Source organism: Mirounga angustirostris, unplaced genomic scaffold, assembly GCF_029215605.1.
Source record: "Mirounga angustirostris isolate CCGP_5_RB_7025 unplaced genomic scaffold, mMirAng1.0.hap1 SCAF_5, whole genome shotgun sequence".
Lineage (NCBI taxonomy): Eukaryota > Metazoa > Chordata > Mammalia > Carnivora > Phocidae > Mirounga > Mirounga angustirostris.
In genome coordinates, this window is record NW_026991713.1 from 16,653,919 (window position 1) to 16,666,482 (window position 12,564).

The 12,564-nt window shown below is 44.1% G+C and overlaps 1 non-coding gene across 1 annotated transcript; it reads left to right on the forward strand.

Moving 5' to 3' along the window:
* Window positions 1-1,860: 1,860 nt before the first annotated feature.
* On the forward strand, window positions 1,861-1,971 carry LOC123845079 (U6 spliceosomal RNA). The gene has a single exon (XR_006790924.2). It is a non-coding gene; the product is annotated as a U6 spliceosomal RNA (small nuclear RNA).
* Window positions 1,972-12,564: the final 10,593 nt, after the last annotated feature.

A 12,564-nucleotide genomic window follows, 5' to 3' on the forward strand; every position in this document is an offset into this window, starting at 1 on the left:
GAGTGCTGGGGGCTAACCAGACCCCAAGATGGGTCCAGGTGAGTCTCACCTCCTGATACTCATACCCTTATGTAGCTCCCCCACACATTGAATTGGGCTGGTCTATGTAACCAATAAAATGTTGCAAAACTGAAGGAATGTGCCTTCTAAGCCTAGGTCATAAAGGGCATTGCAGATTCTGTTGTGCTCTCTTGGATCACTCAAGCAGCACTACAGAATGATCCACATGGAAAGGACCTAAGGGCTCCTGCAAAAAAAACAAAGTGAATGAGCCACCTTGGAAGCTGGTCCTCCAGTCAAGCCTCCAGATGATGGCAGCCTCATGAGACACCCTGAACCAGAGCCACCCAGCTCCATCATTTCTCAGTTCCTGACCTACTGGAACTGTGTGAGGCATTCAACGCTGATTGCTGTCATTTATGTGAGCCTTGGGTAATTTGTTACACAGCGCTAGGTAACTAATATAGCCACCCAAATGTGGTGAGCCAGGCAGAGAGTGGTGGAAGATGAAAGCAGAACAGTTAGCCATGGCCAGATCACATGGTGACTGGGGGATACAGTGAGAGTTTGGATTTTGTTCTAAGTTTGATGGAAATTTAAGGTATGGTTTACACAGAGGAGTGGTGTGATCTAATTTGCGTTTCATCAACAGCATTGCATTGCAAAGAATAGATTTGAGAGGGATAAAAGAAGAAGCAAAGAGACCAACTGGGAGACTATTGCACTGCTCCAGGATGTTCAGAAAGGTGAGGGTGGCTTGGATTGGGCAGGTGGCAGCAGAGACAGAGAGGAGGGGATCCATTCAAGATATATTCTAGAGGCAGAATTATCAGGGCCTGTTGATAAATGGGATGGAGGAGATTAGGGAAAGAGAAGAATCAAGACTGTACGAGCCCGGGTTCTCCAGAAAAACAGAACAAATGAGATAGATATGAACCTATAGGTATAGTGAGATATAGAAAGAGAATTATTAGAAGGTATTGGCTCACATGATTTTGGAGGCTGAGAGGTCCCACAATCTGCTTTCTGCAAGCTAGAGGCCCAGAAAAGCCAGGTGTGTGGTTGGGAGCCCAGAGAGCTGCAGAGCTGGAGTGTGGATTCCAGTCTGAGTCTCAAGGCCTGGGAACCAGGAGTGATGACGGCAGAAGAAGGTCAATTTCCCATTCAAGTACCCAGGCACAGCACAGACTCAACCTTCCTCCACTTTTTGTAATATCCAGGCTTTCAGGGGATGGCATGGTGCCCACCCACGTTAGGGAGAACCACCTACTTTACTCAAGTCAACACCAACTCAAATACTGATCCCTTCTGGAAAAACACCCTCATAGAAACACCCAGAAATAATGTTTAGCCAGATAATTTTGCATCCTGCAGCCCTGTCAAGTTGACACATGAACTTAACTATCACAAACAGGACACCTACGTTTTTAGTTTGAGTAACTGGATGGAAGGCGGTGCCATTTATTGTGATGAAGAACACACAGAGGAATAGGTTTGGAGGGACCAGCATCAAAAGAGAAAGAGTAGCTCATTTTTTTATTACATTTGGGGGCCTCTGGTACAACATGGGTATAATTATACAGACGTGACATTAGATTCACCTTATCAACCCAGTTTTACTCAGTAGCCCTCCTTCAGCTACTTGGACCTTTGCACTGTGCAAGATCCGCTGGCCCTTTGCTCCCCTCGCAGGTAGCTGGGTGCCACAGTCCAGAGAGACCACGGGGCCATTTTGGCAATTGTATAGTTGGCACACATCCCCCTGAATTTCCCCCCTCAGAATCCAGGTGGTCTGCTCATTTATGAAGGACACAATCTTGTCCCTTAAGCCCAGGGATATCAACCTCTCCAGAGACTGTAGTGCTCACTTCAGCAGCACACGTACTAAGATTGGAACGATACAGAGAAGATTAGCATGGCCCTTGCACAAAGATGACACGTCACCTCTCCAGAGAGTGTAGTATGATTTTTCGCTTTAATTGATTTCTTTCGTCCCTACTGCTCTGTTTGAGTTTCTTTATGTGTTTGCACTAAAGACTGAATTGTTGGGTGCCTGGGTGGCTCAGTTGGTTAAGCGACTGCCTTCGGCTCAGGTCATGATCCCGGAGTCCCGGGATCGAGTCCCGCATCGGGCTCCGTGCTCGGCGGGGAGTCTGCTTCTCCCTCTGACCCTCCCCCCTCTCATGTGCTCTCTCTCATTCTCTCTCAAATAAATAAATAAAATCTTTAAAAAAATAAATAAATAAAGACTGAATTGTTTAAAAATTTGGTATCATAACTATAATTCAAGAGCAAAGTCTTAATTATGCTCTGTATAATGGATTAATGAGAGCAAGTAAACAGACACATTATAGAGAGTAATTGATGAAGGGCAATGCTTTGTCAGGCTAAATTAACAAATGAAGTGATTTCACACATTTTAATGGGATTTGGTGGTTGTACTGTTTTATTTGTTTTTGTTTTGTTTTTTTAACAGAATGGAGGTCAATCTGAAGGTTTGCAATGAAAGTATTTCTTCCCCACTAAAAGTAGAAGTGTGTTTCAGCTCTGGATGATGTGCCCTATTCTGAGGGATTTTCAGATTAGAATTGCTCTTATCAAGCGGAGAACGGTGTTGGCTGTCAGAGGGTCCCAGTAGGGGTGGCCCTGGGGTCAGGTCCTCGGCTCTGTCCCACCCCTTCTGGCAGCACTCAGACTGGCTGCTCTCCCCACTGCATATTGAAGATGCCAGGCTAAATCTCAAACTGTCAAGCCTCATGACAGCTGTGCCTTGTTAGCCATGACTCCAACTCTGTCCCCAGACTCTAAGTTCCCAGGAGCTTAGTGGCAACGAGTGGGGCTTATTACAATGGATCTTCCCAAGCACTTAGCACAGTGGCAGTAAATGCTGGCTGTTATCACTCAAAAGAAAGAGAGGAAAAGTTACATATACGGATGCAAATATAGATATGGATGACGCACATATTTATGAATGGAAAAAAGACCGAAGGAAGTACAATGAACCATTGGCAAAGGTTACCTCTGTGAAATAGGATGGTGCTTGATTTTTTTATTTTTCCTTTTCAATATTTTCTACAATAAACATTTGTTCATTCAACAAATACTTTTTTCATGCTTACCACACATTAGGCATTGTGCTAGGCCCTGGGGGATAGAAAGATAGAACAGACACAGTCCCAGCCCCAGAGCTGACATCTAGTGTGGGGGACAGGGAGGGACAAAGGTGAGGGACAGTGCACAACGTCAAAGCTATCATCAACATCACATACATCCCAGACCTGAATACTTCACTGAGTTTTCCTGCAGATAAACATACAGAGTCTTGAAAAAGGGATGTCTTTTTAAAATTCATATAAAACTGGGGGCACCTGGGTGGCTCAGTTGGTAGGCCATGCAACTCTTGATCTCAGGGTCATGAGTTCAGTCCCCACCTTGGGCATGGAACCTACTTAAAAAAAATTAAAATTCACATAAAACCATCAAGTGGGGTAGCAGTGACCATGAGCAGTTACAATGCAATGTGAGTGTAGTGATGAAGATACAGAAGATATCATGTAAGCACATCTGAAGGCAGTTTTGGGAGTAGGGGAACGTTTCCATAGGAAGTAACATTTCCATCAAGCCTGAAAGACAAGAATTGCTCTTATGTTTATAACCAGGATAAAACAAAGGGCTTAATAATTAATATTGGCTGCTATTGGATGAATGGCTATTGAACACTGAATGTGAATGAATGAATGAATGAATGCATATATGAAAAAATGAATACATGATTTTTAAAAATCAGAAAGGTCAAATGATTGGTCCATTTACCACCAGCTTGAGGAAAAACCATAAGTGGAAAAACAATTGCCTAACTTTCAGCCCAAAGTTGTTCCTTCAGGCCCTTGCTACTCAAAGTGTGGTCCACGGACCAGCTGCATCAGCATCACCCAGAACTTGTTAGAAATTCAGAATCTCGGGGTGCCTGGGTGGCTCAGTTGGTTGGGCATCTGCCTTCAGCTCAGGTCATGATCCTGGAGTCCCTGGATCGAGTCCCACATCGGGCTCCCTGCTCGGCGGGGAGCCTGCTTCTCCCTCTGACCCTCCCCCCTCTCATGTGCTCTCTCTCTTTCATTCTCTCTCTCTCAAATAAATAAAAAAAATCTTAAAAAAAAAAAAGAAATTCAGAATCTCGGGCCCCACCCCAAACCCACCAAATCAGGATCATCATTTTAACCAGAACGCAGACGAGTTGTGTACACACTGAAGCTTGTGAAAGGCTAGGCTTGTCATTCAGTCTCAACTGCACATTAAAATCATCCAGGAGCTTATACAAATCTAATTGCCCAGGGTGACTTGGTGTTTACAAGCACAAGTCCTGGGTCTCATTTCCAGGTGCTCTAGTTTATTAACCATGTGGCCCTAGGCCAGGTCCATGACTTTTGGTGTCTTGGTTTCTTCATACATGGTAGGCAGCTACTGACCTGGTTTCCAGTGGTTCCTGTCTCCTGGTATTCATGCTCTTCTGTAATCCCCTCCCCTGGAGTGTGGGCTAGGCTTTGTATCTTAAACAGAATACAGCAAAAGCAATAGGATGCCATCTTCAACTTAAGGTAACAAAAGCTTGTGGCTCCCATCTTGCTCAGTCTCTGACTCTCTTCTCATGCACTCATTCTGATGAAGCAAGTTGCCATATTATGAGCTGCCATGTGGGTCTGACAGCCACAAGGAACCCAAACCTGCCAACAGCCACATGACCTAGCTCAGAAGTGAGTTCTTCCCTAGTCGAGCCTTGAGGTCACTGCAGCTCTGGCCAACACCTTGATCACAGACTTACAAGAGACATGGAACCTGAGGACCAACTAAGCCACAAGTGGCCACTTGATCCACAGAAACTATGAGAAAATAAATGTCTGTTATTTTAAGCCACGAACTTTTGGCTACACAGTAATAGATAACTAATATAACCTATAAAATGGTAATGATAGTAACATTCATTGATAGAGTTATTGCAAGATTAAATAATTCCCAAGAAGTGCTTTGAACAGGGCCTGGCATATAATAAACATTATATACATTTTGCTCTTAGGTATTACTAGAAAGCACTGATGTCCTTGGTACCTACTGAAGAATGTAAGTACTTTCTTTATCACTAAATGGCCCCAGCCCCCTCTGCTTTCTGAAAGTTTCCTTCTCTACCTTCCTTGTCATTTAAATGTCGTTCCAAGTTGGTGTCCATGTGTCTGCTTCCGGCAGTTCCTCTTGACCCCAATAAAACAACAAAATAAATAAATAAACTGTTTCTAATCTGCTATAGCCTGGGAAACTTGACAAATAAACTTGTTGTTATTGTGCCTAAACCAAAAGTAAATAGGCTCTGATTTAGTATCTGAAAAGTTCTATGATACAATTAAACCTTTTTGGGTTTATGTGGTTTGTTGTTGTTGTTGTTGTTTTAATACAAAGCACTTGCTACCCTCCTTTTTGATTTTCAAAGGCCCTTGTTATTTCAGTTTCTCAGCTATGCTGTAGTCAGTGAGGCCACCAGATTTAGGAGACATCCCCACCTATCTGCTGTAAGATGAGTACATTATACATCAACTATGTCACTCATTGCATCTCTGATTTTAGTCATGCCTAAACTCACGTCCTCTTAGCCCTATCCAGAGTTTGTTGATTTCAGCCAAACAACGTCATTTGTTTGTAATGCCTCAGGGGAACGAAATTTAATTGCTGTCATTTGCTGTCAAGAGTCCTCACTTAGGCTCAGGGATTAAGGGAGACGTGTTAGACAAGCTTCATCTGAGATCTGGAGAGTAAATCGCACGTAAGTGTGTGCAGGAGGAGAGAGGGGCTTGGAAGACGTTTAAGGCAAAAGGAACAACTTGCATGGGTTTCTCGAGGTGAGAGGGAGTGAGACAAGTCTGAGAGCCAGGAACAACCCAATGGGGCTAGAAGCCAGTGCAGGAGACAGAAAGCGTGCTAGATGTGAGAGGGACCAAAGCACATGGCCCTTGCACATGGGCTAGGAGTGTAGGTTTCAGTCTGAGGGCACAGGTGCAACGCTGAAGGGTTTTAAGTCAGGGGTTGGCAAACTGCAGCCCTGAACCAGATCTGCCCTCTGCCCATTTTGGTAAATATGTTTTTATTGGAACACAGCCACAGCCACTCACATAGATAGGAGCTGCGCACCTTTCACGCTACAAACACAACTGCAGCGCAGCCTGCAAAGACTAAGATATGTACCATCTGACTCTTTACAGAAGAAGTTGCCAGTCCCTGTTTTAAGCTAATGGGTTCTAGGCTCAGACCTGCATTCTGCAGATTCTGAATGCTGATCTAGTATGTGCTGACACAGGGGCAGATCCACTGCCACCTTCCCCTTCTTTATACCCCAGCTGGGGCCACCGCACAGTGAACTGTCCTCATGTAAGAAAGATTAGGGGGAGGAGGAGGAGGGGATCAATGGTTTGGGTGGTCCCCAGACAGGTAAATTAGACTCTACAGGAACTGGTTACATTTTTAATAAACAAAGAGCATTTTGGAGAACAAGAGAGACAAAATAGAAATACGTTCTTTTCCTTTTGTTGATACATCAGAAAATATGGTGGCAAATTAAGTACAAAAAAGTCTAGAGTGGGGTTAGTAGTTTAAAACAAAACATAAACCAAAAAGCCATCTCCCACCCAGCCCCCAGGCCTGATGTCTATGTGTGCAATGACCCTGTCCTCACAGACGGTCTCTAAGGCGGTACAAATCTGGAGGCAACTGTTCTTCTGTGATCAAAGGAAGGAAACTCACAAAGATATGAAAAAGACTCCACAGGTCCCAAATGCACAGTTGCTTAGGTCCCGCTTGGGTTTACTTAGGAGCGGTGTTCGCTAAGAAAATAATTGTTATTCTCTAACTCTGGTTGGGAGTGGGGAGGGTAAGCTAGAAAACGTGAAGCCAAGGGCAGTTGTTTCTTCAGGACAGTTGGCAGAGACCCAAAGTACAAAGTTGTCTACAAACTCTCGAATCAGTGTGAGACTTGAAAGAGAGCTATGCGCTGGCAACGTGGGCTGGCCCGCCTTGCCAGAGCAGAATTGAAACCATACCTCTACCTCATGCAGACATCACCCAGTGGAAGGATGTTCTTATAAATCCCAGCCGGAAGGCCATCTCATCTGCAACCCCCTCCCTGTTCCCCTTCTCTTTCACTCCTCAAACCAGAAGAACTTAATAAAAACAGAAGGAACACATCTTTCCAGAGCTGCTCTGAACTGAAAGTAGTAGGGATGTAAAAATACACAGAGGATGAATATGACCTCGCTGGTCACTTCTGATTGGCTTCCAGGGGACTCCGCCATCGTGGCCCATTTGATGGGGGCCACACTGTGTGATGCCAAGACCATGGGGGCAGGGATGGGAGGCCACAGTGCCTGTAGCATCACAGGACCCCAACCTAGCTGCCTTTACCTGAGCCACTCTTCCCGGTTCTTAGCATAGGAATTCCACACTGATTTATGAAAATCTGACCTCAGTCCAGAGAAACTCTCAAATTAGCCCAGAGAGAACACAAACAATTATACCCTGGATTCCTATACTTGTACTGAAGACCAAAAATGCATCACAGCCACAGAAGTAGAGAAAGGATTTTTCTGTTCTGGGGCAGACCCCACTGTTTCCACTGGGAGGTCCTGAACTTGGCTGGGCATTCAAGGTTCTCCATAATTTGACACAACTCTCCACTTTCTCCCCGTCACTCCCTACACAGACACTGTCAGACAGATTTTGTCCTTCGTTCATGCCAAGGAGACCCCAGCTCCCAGGTTTGCTCCACCTGGTATATACATCACCTTTAACCAGTCCCTCCACATCCAGGAAGACACTTCAGCAAAAAGCAGGAAGCACCAATATACCTATAAAGAGGTAAGTGTTCCTCCACAAAGCTAGACCCTGTTTTCAATCCACCAAGTAGCCATGGATTTCATTTGGTAAATACAAGGGAGTATTTTCGACCAAAGCATTTTTGGCTCATGTGCTATCTCCAAAGGAACATGATATTAAGTCTTCGTTGGAGTCCAGTGATATTGCTAGAAATTGGTGGTCTTTTCTATATATTTTTTAATGTATCTTCTTTCTGGCAATATCACTGTGCTACATTGTGCCTACAAAGGCACCAAAAGAAGGGAATTGTTTCAAAAATGTCACTGCAAGCAAGACTCAGGGCTGTATTTTAGTTCACTCCAAAGTTGAAGGATAAATTGACTTACTACATAAAAATTAAATCTTAGGTGAGAAGATTCAGGTGATGAGCTATGTGGATTGTCTCCACCAAAAAGAAAAAGAGAGAGTCCAGAAAATTTCTCTGTCAAGATGGGTACTAAGGAGGGCACGTTCTGCATGGAGCACTGGGTGTTATATGCAAACAATGAATCATGGAACACTACATCAAAAACTAATGATGTAATGTATGGTGACTAACATGATAAAAAAATAAAATAAAATAAACAAAAAAATAAAAGTACTAATAGCCTACAGATCTCATGGAAGGGTTGCAGGACAATTTTGGTGCAGAGCCTGGAGAGTCACAAGTTATACATGGATTTTTTTGACTGCACAGGAGGTTGGCGCCCGTGACTCTAAGTTGTTCAAGGGTCAACTGTATATAGATACATATGAGGAGGCTGACTAGAGGAATTGGCCCCATCGTTCTGGAGGCCAAGAAGTCTATCCATCTGCTGTCTGCAAACTGAAGAACTAAGAAAGCTGGTGGTATAACTCAATCTGAGGCCAAAGGTCTAAGAACTGGAAAGGGAGGACCTGGGGGGAAACTGGTATAAGTGCCAAGGTCTGAAGGCCTGAGAGCCAGGAGCTTCAAAGTCCAAGGTCAGGAGAAGATGGACATCCCAGTTCAAGAAGAGAGTTTGCCCTTCCCTTGCCTTCTTATTCCATTCAAGCCCCAAACAGATGAGATGATGCCCACCCACCTTGGTGAAGACAGATCCCTTTACTCAACCTATTGCATCAAATGTTACTCTCTTTCAGAAACACCTTCACAGACACATTTAGAAATAATGCCCTGCCAGCTATCTGGGCATCCCTTAGCCCAGGCAGGTTGGCACACAAAATTAACCATCCCAAGTCCACCCCTTGTCAACTTGACCCCTATATGCATCTCCTTAAACCATACTTAATCTCCCAATAAAGACATTAACAAGGTCATAATTCTGCCTAACATGATACAAGTGTTCTGTGTACCCACAAATGCACTAACCCCTTCCCCAGAAGAGAAGGTAACTGTCAGTTTACTCTTTTCTTGATACCCCGTAAACTTAAATTAGTATGGTGTAAATTAATAACACTTAAATACAATGATATGAAGTCAGTATATCTTATGTTACACGATGAGGGAACAAGAGAGGAAAGAGATCAAAGATATTACTTGATATATGTATATAGACACAAAATAAGGAGGAAACATGCCAATTACAGTCCTTGTATTTATAACTACCTTCTTCCACTGTATATTCTGTATCCCCTTTGCCTCCAGCAAGTACCTCAGCTGGTTGTGGTTCTTTACCTGATTGGTTTACCCAAAGCTTCATTCTTGAAGGATCTGGGCCATTACTAATCCTGCCTGGATTGGGTGGTAGCTTTCCACTGACCTTAACTTAATCACAGGGCATAGTGTTACTAGGAGATGCCCTAAGGGATCTCCTGTATTCCGAACACACTCTTCCTTACCTTTCCTGGGGAAGAATAATCCAACCTCCCCTTGGTAGTTGGGATCAACCACCAATCAAGCAGTCATTCTCTTTCCCACCTGTTGATTCAGAAGCTAGAAGTCCAAAGTGGCCAGGTGGCAATTATAACTTCCAGTTCAGTGGAATCATTATTGTGTCTCTGGTGGAACTAAGGCCTCTCGGCCAGCAGAGCATAAAGTCACAGGAAAAAGGAAGCAGAAATTTTTCTCATTTCAGCCCTCTTACTGGAGATCAGGCACACCTAGAGGCTCTGAGGGAATTCAAACCCCTGAGCTGATCCTTTCCTATCATGACTTTGTCAGCAACACTAGGAACAACCCACCAACATCATTATATTCCTCAGTTTCCTGGAAATGTTTGAAAATATCATATACAGAGGCCCACCTATTAATACCATCACCGTTGGAGGTTAGGATTTCAACATATGAATGGGGGGGGTACAAACATGCAAAACATAGCAACACCACAACTTAGTCTCCTTCTGTGTCCCCAGCTCAGTAGGGATTTTATCACTCCAGTGCCAGTATCAATCCAGTTCCACAAGCCAGTTCCCTGAATGTCACCAATGACACTGCCCTCTATCTTCTCCCCATAATCAATCTCCAATCCCAGGCAATTTATACCCTGCCTATCTCTTGAGTACACCCACTTATGTCTGGTTTTACTGCCACCACCTCAGTCCAGTGAGCCATCAGCTCTCACCTGGACCACTGAAGAAACTTCCTAATGCATCTATCCTACATTTTACTTCAAGTCCTATCCTACAATTTACTCTCAGGTCATTAGCTAGAGGAATCTTCCTAAAACAGAAATCAGGTCACATCGTGGTCTTGCTAAACCTCTCAAAGGCCTCATATGGCCCAGTTCTCACTTCTGCCTACAAAGCCTTCCATTGCCTGGCCCCCAACTACTTTTCCAGCCATATCTCATACCATTTTCCTCCTAGCTCCCTGAGTTCCCACCACAGTGGCAATTTTTTTCCCAGAAACTTCTATACACAGCCGTTAAGAGACTGTGTAACGAACACCCCTGCATTCAAATCCTGGTTTGGCCTATTCTAGTGGTGTGACTTGGAGCCATTTACTTAATCTTTGTGTGTGTGTGGTGAGGCAGGAGGAGAGGTTGAGGGGGTGGTCCACTTCTTCACCTGGAAAATGGTGATAACAATAATTCAGAATTTACAAATCTGCTAGAAGTATGAAGTGACCAAATTCATATAAGTCACATAGCATAGCATCAGGTACATTCTTTTTTTTTAACAGAGAGGGAGAGAGTGCAAGTGGTCAGGGGAGTGTCAGAGGGAGAGGGAGAGGCGAGAATCTTAAACAGACTCTGTGCTGAGCACAGAGCCTGATGCAGGGCTTGATCACACAACCCTGAGATCATGACCTGAGCTAAAATCAGGAGTTGGACACTTAACCCACTGAGCCACTCAGGCACCCCTCCCCTTCATTCTTCAAACATTACCTTCAATTTCTTCAAGAAGCCTTCATCAACAACCACCCCTGTTATAGAACTGCATGGCCCCATGTACTCATCCCTAGCTCTTATTGAATTAAGTCCTAATTTTTACCACTTACAACTCCTCCTTTACCAAAGCGACCCCTTATCCAATGCCAAAAACATCCAAACCTGGAATTCCTTCTTATGGGATTTTTCTTATGACCATCCATTTTTTGATGGTATGACAAATACATTGAGAAAAATTTGCAAAGTGAGTGACAATGGAGTGATTCATCTGGCGGTCAATGGCTGCTTGCATCAGCTATGATGTTGCACCACAAATAATATCATATCAGCTCACTCTTCACCATGTAAACAGATGGTGTGGGTCACAATAGACAGAGCAAAAATAACCCTCCACAATATTTCTCTACAACAATCTTGTAGTAGACTATCGGTGACTTACTAATCAACAAGAGACAGTACAGATGTACTGAGAGAGAAATTTGAAAATACAAGGCAAATCCAAATGTGGGATATGAATAGATCATATCCGAGAGCTTCAAACATCCTCTCATTCAAGATCTTCAGAGCCTCCCATCAGCAGATTTTCCTCCAAACTACACTCTAAGCAGGATGTGTAATGACCGAGGACCCCGACAAAAAAATGGCATTAATGTTAGACTCTCCCTGCCTGCAACGACTGTTTTTATTTCTGTATCCCCAACTCTAGTTTAGAGCCAGTGTCATAATAACTGTTCAATAAGTGTTTATTGGTAGAATGACTGGATGTTTTTAGATACCAATTATCAACACAGCTGTTCTGCAGAGAGAGCCCACTAGAAGTATTACCCACAAGTATTTTAAGCTGAGGACATCAGTCAACATGTAATACTATTCCTGTGTGGTGTTTTGGGGCTCCCAGCAGCCAAATTCCCTGACTTTCCTCTGGGGTGTCTCTTTCCCTCCCCTCTCACTCTCTGTGCACCCCTGGAACATGGAAGTGGGTGTCCATCCCTGGCTACAACACTGAACATGTGACCCAAACCTGGCCAATCAAAACATTACACCTTCCTGGACATACTCATTGGTTCAGAGATGGGCATGTGACCCAAGCTGTGGCAATCAGTCCAATCAGAGACCATCCTGAGACTTTGGTTTGAACAACCAAGGAAGAGTTGATGAGAGCTAGACTCTTTTCCACTGGTTTTGGGTGAGTTTGCAAGACAGGAACAGCCTGAGGCCATCCATCAAAGGGGAGGGTTTCTGGCAGTGACATGAACCCAGAGGAAGAAGAACCAAAAGGAGAAAGACCAGGTTTTAGTAATATTTTTGGAGCCCCTAGATCTAGCTGTACCTGAACTCACCTTGCCCCAGGACTTTTTCCATG